At 46.1% G+C, this 13,118-nt stretch overlaps 1 protein-coding gene across 5 annotated transcripts in view; it reads left to right on the plus strand.

The window, feature by feature from the left end:
* Positions 1–10,155: 10,155 nt before the first annotated feature.
* The window catches only part of FARP2 (FERM, ARH/RhoGEF and pleckstrin domain protein 2), a 91,052-nt gene continuing 88,089 nt past the window's right edge, over positions 10,156–13,118 (plus strand). For all 5 annotated transcript variants that reach the window (XR_009959213.1, XM_062582252.1, XM_062582253.1 and 2 more), the window contains exon 1: positions 10,156–10,231. The gene's annotated coding sequence lies outside the window, so the exon portion shown is untranslated. The remainder of the gene's footprint in view (positions 10,232–13,118) is intronic.

Below are 13,118 nucleotides of genomic sequence, written 5' to 3' on the forward strand. Positions count from 1 at the left end.
AGGTTACCTCAGAGGAATGTAGAGACATTTTCTGAGTATGCAGAGATGGGCCTAGGAAGGCCAAGACCCATCTAGAGTTGAATCTGGTGAAGGGATATCAAGGCCAATGAGAAGAGCTGCTTTCAATCCATCATAGCAGAAGGAAGGCTAGGGGAAACATGGGCCCACTGCTAAATGGGGCAGGGGCTCTGGTGACCAAGGACACAGACAAAGCAGAGACCAAATGCTGCCTTTGCTTCAGTCTTTATCGGTAAGACTTGGCTCTCAGAAATCTGAGGCCCTGGAGACCAGAGAGAGAAAGTCTGGAGCAAGGAAGACTTTGCCTTAGGGGAGGAGAATTGGGCTTGGAATCACTTAAGCAAACTGGACATCTACAAGTCCAGGGGCCCTGATGGGACACACCCATGAATGCTGAGGGAACTGGCCAATCTCACTGTAAGACCACTCTCAATCATCTTGGAAAGGTCCTGGCTATCAGGAGATGTGTCTGAGGACCAGAAGAAAGCGAATGTCACTACAGCCTTCAGAAAGGGCAAGAAGGAGCTCCCAGGGAATAACCAGCAGTCAGCCTCACCTCAGTCTCTGGGAAGGTGATGGAACAGCTAGTCCTGGAGACCATTGCCAAGCACATGAAGGACAGGAAGGTGATGAGGTGTCAGCATGGATTCACAAAGGGTAAATCACCTTTAACCAACTTGATAGCCTTCTAGGATGGAATAATGGTGCTGGGTAGATGAGAGGAGAGCACTGGCTGTTGTCTCCCTGGCTCCAGGAAGGCTTTTGACTGCTTCCAATCACATCCTCATAGGCAAGCTGAGGAGATACATGCTAGGTGAGCAGTGAGGTGGATTGAAAAAATGGTCTAAATGGCAAAGCTCAGAGGGTTGTGATGAGTGGTGCAAAGTCTACTTGGAGAAGCTCGCAGTATACCCCAGGTGTCAAGGTCTAACACAGGGTTCCTACTGGCAGAAGCTGTAAAAGGATTTTTGCAGTGGAAAGAAAGGTTTTATCTGGGTGAATAAAACATGCTATAATTGAACTTGCTGTAGAACTTTTCCTACAGGCAACAATTCCAATGTCCATGCTCTTTTAAGCGATAGTGGATTTCTTCAGAGACCTAAAATGAACATCTTTGCTAACTTACTAGTGCCTTAGAGCCCTTTTCCCAACATATTGATGGGAAATCCTCCACCTTTTTCTGGAGATGGTTAATGGTGGTTCTGGATTGCAGTAAATCATCCTATTGGAGTCAGATTGCCTAGAAAGCAAAAGAGTGGGAATGCAATTCAGATTCCCAGCGAGACAGGTAATTTTCCCAAAGTCAGAGCAGCTGTTGGTATCACAGCTTTGTCCTCTTGGATTAGCTTCTCTGTGTGATAATCTGCTGCTAGAGCACATAGGCAGACTTTACAGAGCACCATGTTCTTAAGGATATCTTCATCATCAAAAATGAGCTCTATTTTCCACTCGTGAATCCTGTTGATGTCAAGGTTGGAATGATGCTGAAGTCAGCCTGTTGTCACAGTAATCTGGTGAAAGCATGCACAGTGAAATCAAATTTGGTGTAATTCTGGGTCAAGTCCAGAACCTGGGACCAGAGGGAGCGCGAGGAGAAAGAAAAGGTTTGTCTAAGGAGCAGTTTGATGGCCAACTGTTGACAGTGCAGTCCAGAGGTGATAGGGCTGTCTGGGTCTGGCTCATAGCAATTTGAAGGTGTGTCGAAGTTTCAGGTCTGTTGGGGAGTTTTTACAGTGTTTAGCTAGGCGAGATCATCTGATGTAGCTGTAACTTTGCAAGTTGAGTTTCGGTGCTTGAAATACAGTAGACAAATGAAGCTCCTTTCCGCCCATGGGAACAAGATCCTGTAAATCTAGCGAGACGGAGAAGGTGCCCAGCTATCTGAGACGGAGAACAACATGATTTTCAGAAACTACCTCTGGCTAGAGCAGAGGCGGTGCTGCAGACTGCCTGTTCAGCTGTAAGAGGCAAGTCCCACGAGGCAAGGTGTGCAGTGCTTTGATTGCTGTGGGAAAGACAGAGCTCCTTCATAGAGACAGAATGAGGAGAGCTACTAACTCCGCTAAGCCTGGGGCTAACTTTGCTCATTTTCTTTGAAACCTAGTATAAATGGCTTCGTAGAACGTGTGCTTAATTATTCACGCTCTAGTCTCAGTGCTCTTTGGATCTTTAACTTGGCACATAGCCACTGTGCTGATGTAACTAGTGACTGACAGTTCAGATTTAACGTATGGCTCAGTCCCACCAGGTGTCCAAGTTGCCAGATACAAATTTCTGCTTAACCACATAAGTTACGTGAAGTAAAGTAATGCCAGAAGGTCGGAGATATTTGAGTTATGTGACATGGCAGCCACTAGCAGCTTCCCAGTAGTGAGCTGTCTTGCTGGAAGTGCCTTGCTCTGGCAGCTCTCCCCTGTAGCTTATTGAGAAACAAACTAGGGCTGGTGGGGCAAGGAGAAAGGATCACCTCACCGTTGTAAGCTGATGCCAAAAGTTCCTGGGAAAATTCCTGCGTAGGAAGCAAACAGGCGCACCGAAGCTATGTGACGGTAACTCACCGTATTCTACCAAATAAGTAAATAAACACACCCTGAGAGCTGATGCAAAACATTCGTTAAAACAGATACTGTGCTGCTTCAACAGTGTATATATTAAAAAAGGGGAAATGTTCTGGACAAAGCATTTTAATGTTGACAAGCCCACTCCTGCACCTCATAATTTGCAATTCTTCTGTCGTTTTAATGGCTTTTCTTTTTCATTCATTTTTACTTTTGAGAAGCTTTTCCATTATGGAGAGCTTAAAGCCCAGGTCTAATCCTTCCTGTAGCAGTACTTGCCCAAAGTTCAGAGCTTTTCTTTTCCTAAAGAAAATACATGGTTTGGATCTGCAGTGGTCTCTTAGTGAAGCAGTTAGCTTGCTGACTAGTGCTCTATTTGGAAAGTTTATACTCAAAGCAAGAAAACTGGTTTCAATCCTCCTTTTGTGACCAGCAAAATAGGTTCATGCTAGCTACTTTTTCTTCTTTGAAATACAGAAAAAGCGTTGCAAGAACAGGAGTGCATCTGTAATGTTAATATGTGGCTCATGCCAAGGCATTATTAATATTTCACCAAGACTCATGAGAACAGAGGTGATCATCTTTTCTTGTCAGAATTGCAGAGCATAGGGAGTGGGAGCATTGATTTTTGCTATTTTTTTTTCTCCCCAGATACTTATGGAAGTATTTGATGTAGATCTTGGAAGCACCGTTCAAGTCTTGACTGGACTGAAACTTGTGCAGTTCCTTGGAAGCAACAAATACTAGCCTGATTTAAGGTATAGGGACATTAAGTTAACTTCAGCAAGATTAAAAAAATAAGAAAAAAAAAAAAGGACTGACCCCCCATTTTATCTGTTTTTTTATATATATTTTTTCAGGTCATTCTGTTTCAAGCATAGTTAGATAATCTCATCATGTAAGTTTTATTAACAGAAAAAGAAAATTAAAGTGCATAGTTGTCAAAAATGCTGCTTTACTTGTCTGTTTGGTTAATTCTGAGGCTACAGTCACACGACCACTAACATCTATCTACGATTCATTTTTAAAGCAAATTTAGGGGAATTTGGATGCGATTAAGGTTCTTCTGCAATAGGATGGATTAACCACCAGGGGGCAATGTACAATTGAGTTTAACGTCCATTATTTTCTCTGCACCTATGGATGAAGACAATACGTGGCACAGTTTGCAGGTTTTGCTTGGACTTTTGTTCATGACAGTATGTGGCTCAACAGCTATCTTTGCTTTTGCAGCCTGTATGTGTATGCCTTTGACTTTCATACTGTTGATTCAGACGTGCTGCTGGCTCCGGACTGAACCTCCTGGGTAGGAAGAACGTGTTTAGGCAGGTAAACTTATCAGTCAGAAAGATGCTGCAAAGCAAGTGCCTGCATGAGTGTGTGTGCACAGGTATGAACACGTGTTGTGCTTAATTTGTTTCTTTTAATTGCCACTTTCACCATGAGAGCTAACTTAAAATACAGATATGGTTGTGAAAGTCAAAGTAGGTGGTTAAAAAAAGAAAAAGAAAGAAAGATCTTTCTGTAAGCAGACTAGCAGCTTTGACACCATAACTCTGCCATGGAATGAGAGTGCTTTCTGCCAGTTTTCAAAGTAGCTTCATTCAGTTCAGCCGAAGAATATTTATTTCTCCTGTACCTCCAGGTAAGCATTAACATTAAGTGAACTGCTGTAAAAGAGTGTGATTCCAGAAAGGAACGTGTCTGTTCTTGGCGTTTATACTTTGTGCTGATCACGTGGATCAAATCTCTGGTTGTCCGACAGTTCCCTTGTCTTGATTTGTTTTGCCTTTCGCACGTGACAGTCCATAGACGAAATTGTATGATTTAAGTCCCTTCTCTCGCACATTTTTCTACCATTTGGGGTAGGAATGTGTTATGACTAAGAAAAATACCTGAGTGTGGTAGTTCCGGTAGAAACTGGCTTGGTTTTTCTGCTCGAGATGTGGTATGATGCAACTCTTAGCTGGTTAGGTACAGAATTTGTAACCGCTGAGACAGGCTGAGGAATGATTCAACAAGCCACGTAGGCTGTTCTCTACTGCGATAGCTGTGTCCAAGGGGAAGCCAGTCCAGAGAACAGACCTATGAGACAAAAGACCTAGTCTTGTGCCTCTGGTTCTGCAGTTACCAAACCGCACAGTACTGCAGAGAGCTCTTCTAGAAACTCTTCTTTCGAATCAGGAGTATGACCAGGGAAATCCCTAATTTTCATGACATTCAACACAGCTTGCAGAACTCCCTAGTGGAAATGAGAATTTTTCCCATGGTGGACTTCTGAGGTGCTCTACACCAGGCCCTAGAAGATTATAGGAAAAAAGAGCGATCAGCCCGTGAAGAAAGTGTTGGTTAGTCCTACCTGACACTAAGCTTAGGCAGGTGACCATGGGTACTGTGTACAGCAAACTGTGGAGTATCTCAAAGTACTAACTGATGGAAAATATGTGTTGGCATTTATAATTCAGTGTCTGCTGCTCAGATACACTTTTTTTTCTAGCAATTTGTTAACTAGTAGTTGTGGTTGGAGAGTTTTAGGAAAAATAACTTCTGTCATATTGAGAAAAGTATGATCATGCTAATTAGACTTCTCCCTTCACCTCAAGTACAAAGCCCTCTCATTAAAACACAGATTCGTATTTTGTTATATTGGCAATATAATGAAATCAGATCCTGTACAGAACTTGGCATCATTAACGCTGGCTAGCAAGGTTTCTCTGGAAACGAACTCAACTGATAACAAGATAACCAGGCTAACTTTAGGAAGAACAGAGCAAGAAGTGACTTATCTTGTGGTATTGCCTTCTTCAGTGGAACTTAGGATAAAGCAAGCTTTAGGAGAATGATCTCACTGTTTGTTTTTGTTTTCACTAACTAGGGAAAGGCCCATTTGTTTTCTAGATCACCTTAAGATTCTGGCAGAGCTAGACTGCTCAATAGTGTGTCCCAAAAATAACTGTACATCCCTAACGTTATAACAGCACTCTCTGCTAGTCTCACTGGCTCAGTGAAGCTACTCTTGGGTAAGGCCTTGTCTTTACTAGGAAATTTTTGGCTCGGATTTCCCTGGAAACCCAAATAGCACTAGAGGCAGAACGTGGCCTAATGTATTATGAGAAAACATCCATCCTCTCTCTCCTCATCAGTTCCCACGGGCGAGTAGTTGTGAAATGACAGTTTCCCAATGTATTTACGAAGTCTTAGAAGCAACTTTGGCAATAGGGAAGTCTGGTACCATTTAAAAAGGCTTGCGATGGTTATGGTGTTCTTTGTCCCCCCCTGCCCCACAATGGAGATACGGATTGGATGACATCTTCAACGAACAGCGCTATATCTGTAAGAATAACAGCTAAAGAAATTAGTAATAGGATCGTTTTCAATCTTCAGAGTTTCTTTTTGGCATGGTGAAGAACTTGAAAAGGAAAAGGCTTCCAGATGCCATTTTTCTGGACTAGATAAGAAGTATGCTTTGAAGAACTGATCTTCGTACTGATCTTGATCAAGGGGGTAATTAAAGAAAGAGTTTTAAATCATAGTATAGTAAAGGGATAATTTTAATTGTCCCAGTCAGGCCAACAAGAGAATATTATGTAGATTGAGTCACACACTCATTGTCACTTCTAGTATCACAAGAATAAAATGGTACTTTGTCCTGACACTGCATCCTTCCAGTAGCAACAGATGACTTTCATATGTAATGGAATTACTCCTCGTGTAGCTCTGTTCCCTAAACTTTTCCTTCCTGGACAAGGGCAAGTGCAGGGTCCTGCACCTAGGGAGAAATAACCCTAGGCACCAGTACAAGCTGGGGGCTGACCTTCTGGGGAGCAGCTCTGCAGAGAAGGACCTAGGCGTGCTGGTGGATGACAAGCTAACTATGAGCCAGCAATGTGCCCTTGTGGCCAGGAAGGCCGACGGTCTCCTGGGCTGCATTAGGAAGAGTGTGGCCAGCAGGTCGAGCAAGGTGATCCCGCCCCTCTCCTCAGCCCTGGGGAGGCCTCATCTCAAGTACTACATCCAGTTCTGGGCTCCCCAGGACAAGAGAGACATGGAGCTACTGGAGAGAGTCCAGCGCAGGGCTACAAAGATGATCAGAGGGCTGGAGCATCTGCCCTATGAGGAACGGCTGCAAGAGCTGGGCCTCTTTAGCCTGGGGAAGAGAAGACTGAGGGGGGATCTTATCAATGTGTCTAAGTACGTGAAGGGAGGGTGTCAAGGGGATGGGGACAAACGCTTTTCAGTTGCCCCATCTGACAGGGCAAGAGGCAATGGGCAGAAGCTGAACCACAGGAAGTTCCACCTGAACGTGAGGAGGAATGTCTTCCCTGTGAGAGGGACGGAGCACTGGAGCAGGTTGCCCAGAGAGGTTGTGGAGTCTCCTTCTCTGGAGATACTCAAGGCTCGCCTGGATGCAACCCTGTCTAACATGCTGTAGGTGACCCTGCTTGAGCAGGGAGGTTGGACTAGATGATCTCCAGAGGTCCCTCCTAACCTTCCTGATTCTGATTCTATGGAGGATTAATATCAGTATCTATTTGGCCTCCTTTTATGTTTCAAACTCATTCATCAAGAGCCGTGTCTCTAGCACGTTTTGTGTGTTCCAGTTGCTGAGCCCAGGAAAGCTACTACGTGGGAGAAGACATCTTTGTCTTTTGTAAAAGACCTAGTCTATAGGCTAGAGGTTCAGCTTGATAAGGCATCTAGGCAGCAATGACTGCCACATATCATCAGTGTGGATATGTTGTTTGAGCCCTGAAGAACTGGGGAATGAAAATAGGAAAAGGAGAATTCTTAAGGCCAATGGCAAGTAAATTGTTCTCAAAGAAATTCTTCTGCATCAAGCTAAACGCTTCATGTTATGGTGAAAAGTCTAAATTTTTTGCCTCTGGTAAACAGAAGAAGCTGCTTTTAGAAACAGATGCGCTGGGTATGCGGACACTTAAACACACAGAACCTTTGGTGCCTTTTCATTACCGGATTGTTTCAGCTCAGTAAATTGCATGTGTTTTGTGCGAGCAATAAAAGTAAGCAATATATAGCGAAGCATAAACAGCAGGGTGTTGACGCTTTAAAGACTTTACCGTATCTGTAATTACTGCTTCCTCTCCTCAACTGCTGCGGTACGTTCCTTTTAAAGTGATCACATCACATGTGTTCTCCAACTTAGCAAGAGCTACTTCTTTGCACAAGAAAATCTCTGTGCTCTTTCTAAATGTTAAAATAGGTGATTGAAACGAAGATTACTCTGAAGTGCCTGCAGTTTGTGGAAGTTTGTGGATGTGGAAGTGTAGTAGCACTTAAGCTGCGAATAAAATTGACTACTCTGTTTTCACTGCTGTGTGGAAGTGCAATGCGAAATGGCAGGCAGCGCAGGATACTGGAAAATCCATTTCAGTTATGAAAACACCTGAAGTTACTGGAATCACAAGTGTTATTATGAATGCAGTCAACTAAAAAGCTAAGAGTATTTTTACAACCTTTGTAACTTTTGCTTTTTGCATGAAAGAGATTCTTCAGTTGCATTTCAGTTTCTAAGAAGGATGAACCATGGGACACGTTTTCTAAAACCTTACTTTTATTTTTATTTTAAGAGATGAGAATGTTGCTAATCAAAAATAACTCATTACATTTGTGATTGAATTTTTTTTTTCCCTTAACCAGGTGGTTGAGAGGCCTAAAGCTGCTCCAGGTTGCAAGGGCTGTTCTGCGTGGATTAGGTGCTTTGTAAACCAAAAGCCATACGCCTTGCTAATGTTTTGGTTTTGAAAGTGTTGTGGAAAGGTGACGTTCTCAGATACAAGGTGATTCTTAGCATTTGTTGTGCCATTGGCCTTCTTTCCTTCCCTTTCCCAGAAAACTCCAAGTATATCTCTCATTTCTGTTGCTCTTCTTGCGCTGTAGAAGCTGCTGATTTGTGATCTGCCACCTTGGAAAGATTTGTGAAAGTCAGTCCTTTTCCGGCAGAGATATTTTCCCGACAGCCCTGTTATCTGTCAGCCCCAGAATCTGCTTTGGGAGTAACGAGTCACCCAGAGGGTGCAAAAATCCGTTTGGACAGGCAGTGTCTGGCTTTAAAGATTCCTCCTGCGCTGACTTTCCTACAGGATTTGCTTCTCGTCTGTATTATTCAAGGGACGGTGCTCGCTGGTTCAGCGAGAGGAGGAGGAGGAGGAGTTTCTAATGGCCTTCAGCCCCAGCGCGTGGGTGCAGCGGCCTTGCCTCCTCTCCTTTCCGTTGCATAGCGCTGCAGCTGTCCCTTTCCCTCTGTATTTCAAGTCTGTATGCACGTGAGAAAACAAGCTACCTCCAGGAAGACCTGGCACGTTCATTATTCGAAGCAAAGCGGCTCGGTTTGTTATCCAGTCTTGTTACAATTCTCCCCAGCTCGGTGTCATCTGTGCAAATAGGATTTGTCAGGATTTTTGCTTTCCTCAACAGAAGGCCTATGCTTTTTTGCTCTTCGGTGTGTGTATGTGCGTGTGACTTTTAACCGGTTTTCTCTTTTTTTTGGAGGGGCATTTCCTGATGAGCCAACTGCCTTTCAGCTCTGGCAGACAGGCGGTGGCACAAATATGCTCAGAAAGCTTCCAACTCCCTGCACCCTCCTCACGCTAGAAAAAAAATGCCCCTTGTTTTTGCACGATCCTAATAGCGTCGGGGAGCTAATTAAACAGCGTCTGGGGGGGAAGCAAATGATATTGCGGTCTTGCATGGTGGCAGTACAACAAGCTTGAAAGCAGGAATCGCTTGATAATTTTTTTTTTAATGTATTATGCCTCCATCTCTTTGCATCTCCCTTTTGCGGAGTCCCGAATCCTTCCGGGAACGCTGTAGACCAGATCTCGCTTCGGTCACGACATTCACGGGGCCGCCCGGGCAGGAGGAAGAGTAAGCCGAAGGCGTCGTTTTGGTTTGCCGCTCGTTAATGGCATGGCGCGACACGGCCGCCGGCGGCGTTTGGCGGTGGCTGCTGGCAGTGCGGGGCGCGAGCGGCGGCGGCGGCGGCCGCGAGAGGCATTCCGGCGGCTCGGGTGGGCGCGGGGCGCCCGGGCACGACGCCTGGATTCGCTGAAGGGTTCGATTCACTTCAGCGTCGCTTTTGTTTTGTTTTTTTGTGTTTATGGAAACAGAGGCTTTTTGTTTGGTGGGTAATTTTTTTCTTTTTTATGAGTGTAAAGGCTTGGGAATAAGCAAGACGCAACTCTGGCTGCTTTTATATCTGCTGCCTGGCCTGGTGCTCCAGGCTCTACTGTTTAGGGCTGGGGCCAGTGCAAACATCACCCTGGCAGTGTTCCGCCTGTTAGTAAAGGGGGACGGGGCTATTTAGTATCTGCCCTCAAAGTCGGCGCTCAGCCCTGCCGCGGCCTCGCAGGCCCCGCGGCGGCGGCCGGGGCCGGGACTCGAACTCGCGGGCGCTCCGCCCGGACGGGCCGCGGGGCGGGGCGCGCTCCTCAGGCATAGCCCCGCCTCCCTGCGCCGGCAGCCCAATGGAGGCGCGCGACTGGCGGAGTGGGCGGGGCTAGTGCGGGGCTGGCGCCGGCTCCGGGCCAGTGCGCGCGGGCTGCGCGGAGCCGCGCGGGGCCGGGGCGAGCCATGGCCGCCTGAGGCGCGCGCGGGGGACGGCGCCCGGCTCGCGCGCGCCGGCCCGGCCGTTGGAGGTGAGGCGAGGCGCGGCGCGGCGCTCCCCCCCCCCCCCCCTTCCCTCAGCGCCGCTGCGAGCCGCCGCGACGGCCCCCGCGGGCGGGCCGGCCGCCCCGGCTGCGCGGCGCAGGGCGGTGGCGGGGCCGCGCTGCCCTCGGCGGCGGAGGGATCCCCCGTGGCGGGGGCGGCCTGGGCGCCCTCCCGCCGGCTCCTGTCTGCGATCTCGGCCCGCAGCGGCTTTTGCAACTCTTCGGGCGCTCGCGAGGAGTTTCTCACGTGGGCGTTTAGCTAGCGAGGGCTCGCGGCGGGAGGGGAAGGGCCGGAGGAGGGTTAAAAACAGATTTGCCGTCCTCGCTTGCCTCCTTCGGAGCGACGGGCTTAAATAACACCTCCTTCTTTGGGTAGGAAGTGTTTTTTGGTGTTGCTGGCAGTCTTAAGTCGCTTTGTAACTCTTCTTGTTTAGTTGTGGTGGCGTTCAGACTGGAGAACGAGGGACTTCTAGGGCCAAAACGGGAGGAAGGTGGATTTTTATTGCGCGTGGTTGCGAAAAGCCTTTACGCTTTGCTGCACGCGTTCGCGTACCTGTTGTTTCCCGCTTCCCTCGAAATGCTGCCACAGGTGAGATGCGGAAGGGTTGCGCGAATCGCTCTTCGCCGTTGCGGTTGTCACTCTTCCGCAGAGAGCTGATGCCTTTTTTCTCGTTGAAAAGAGAAAAATCTTCATTCTTGCGTATCTTCAGCGCAAATAGAAGCGAAGAAGATATTCAGGAGTAGCGTCCGTACGGAAGAGTCGTCGAGCCTGTAGGGAGCAATCTGGTTGCAGGGCTTACGAGCTGGCGGTAACATTCGTACGCGAGGGACTAGTACTGTATCGCTCTGGTAATTTGTCCTAATCAGTTAAAGGAGTGCTGTAAACGTAAGCTGGAGTGAGAGCCGCTTGAAGAGGCGTTGGATAGGACGTACAGGGTGCTTGGAGGTGGAGGGGAAGAAATTAGTAAGCTCAGTTGATTCTTTATTCCTCATACCTATAATTTAAAACTTGGAATTTGAAATTTAGTGTTCTCCTGTCTGAGCAGGTTCTTGAAATGATCTGGTTTTGAAGCCTCTTGTTTAGGGAATACCCTTACACAGCCTGTGGTTGCTCTGAAGGGTATATCTTTGCCCATCAGTATTTTGATGCTGTTCAGGAGCTCTGAGCATTCATTCCTTCGATTTCTCAGGGACCAGTGGCGGTCCTTCTCTGCCTTCCCTGTGTATATCCCTCTGTGTCTTTTTGGGGAAGTTTAAGAGCTTGAGGTCTCCCAACGCATTATGCTTCCAACCACAGAACTACACAGTTACAGGATAGAGCAACAAGACGATTTCGTGGTATAATGAGGGATAGTATTGTAGCAATCATGCAGAGTTTGGATTTACAAGGATAGCCACTTGCACCCATAAGAGCGTCTTTTGTCCTGATGTGACCGAGGACTCTCTTCTTCCTCTCCTTTTCTTTTTTTTTTTTTTTTTTTTTTGTACTTGTTGGATGCTTGAAGCATCAGTTGGTGTTGACTTGGCAGTGTGGCTTGGAAATAACATATAGTAATCTTTATGTGTGGTTTTTACCTAGTAAAAATAGTAAAAGATAAAAGCTTGTGAAAAACTGGTGAACTGAAGGCAATGGTTTTTAGGGACCTGTTTTGAGAGCTAGCCAAGGAAGCTGCCTTGTCTCCTGCTGAGAGTACTCTCACTGATCCTTCAGGTATCTCACAGTCGGGAAGTCTTCTGGAATTCCTTGTGTGAGGGAGGCATGAATTACCCTTTTCATACTTTGCATCAGGGAAATTTGGTTTACTTCAGATTAGTGCTCTGTGTAAACTCTTTACAGGCTAAAGGTGAAGCATCTTAGTGGCCACCTCTTAGTCACTGACCAAAAGATACCGTATTCAAGTGAGTTCTCTTGAAAACCTTGGTATCTTGCATAGGCACTTTCTCAGGTATAAGCTGTTTTTTCAGATTTACTGCTACCTGAAGGTGCTGTCTAGCTTCTGAAAAGTGAATTTATTCCATCAAAGGAAAAGATAAAATTTATTGCATCTTTGAAGCAACTCCAGAAAGACAAAAAGTACATAGCTACCTGAAGTTTTAAAGCTTTGTTACTGGCTGCTCCTTCAGAATTACTTGTGGCTGAGAGTGATGGTCTTTCTAAAGGAAATTATAGGGATAGGCAAACAAACTGAAGGTGGGTGCCTATAAGGAAGATCTTTTTCTTACGACTGTTAATATTGTGGTAACATTGAACTTTGTATTGGTGACAATGTAAATGAGACCTTGTTCTGGCTTGCCCAGAGTGGGAAGCTCTCTCTTGCTCATCATTGGATGCTTTCTACGTTCTGCAAGTAGAGCGTCTCTTCCCAGTGCTTGCAGTTTGACTTGAGCTTTGGGTTGGTTAGTACTGCCCCACACTCTTAGTTTTAGGGGGTGCTGTAGTAGGCCAGCCTGTTTGGGGTTTTTTAATAATTGTAAAAGCGTTAGTACAACATAGCAGGAAGGAGCTACTTTTGAAATAGAAAGATGCTCACAAATGTTTTGCCAGAAATAAGGAAATTCTTTTCTGGACAAGTGTGGTTGGTTTCTACATCTTTTATTTTCTGCCTAGACCCTTTTTAGACCTTCAAAATCTCCTGAATATATTCAGGCTGGGGACTGGTCTAGGGGAAAATATTCTTAGGAGTGTGTCATTAATAAGATGTGAGGCTCTGCCTCCTGTTGAATTCACTTTTCCTGTTAACACCTGTGAGGAAGGATGTTGCCATCTGCAGTTTCCATTTGCAATGACTTTGGTTTCTTCTGGCTTGTCACTACAGTGAGTAAAAATACCCAGGAACTTCTAGTTTAGTTTGGAGTTGAATTGTGTGTCTTGTAT

The sequence above is a fragment of the Rhea pennata genome, chromosome 9 (genome assembly GCF_028389875.1).
Source record: "Rhea pennata isolate bPtePen1 chromosome 9, bPtePen1.pri, whole genome shotgun sequence".
NCBI classification, from domain to species: Eukaryota; Metazoa; Chordata; class Aves; order Rheiformes; family Rheidae; genus Rhea; species Rhea pennata.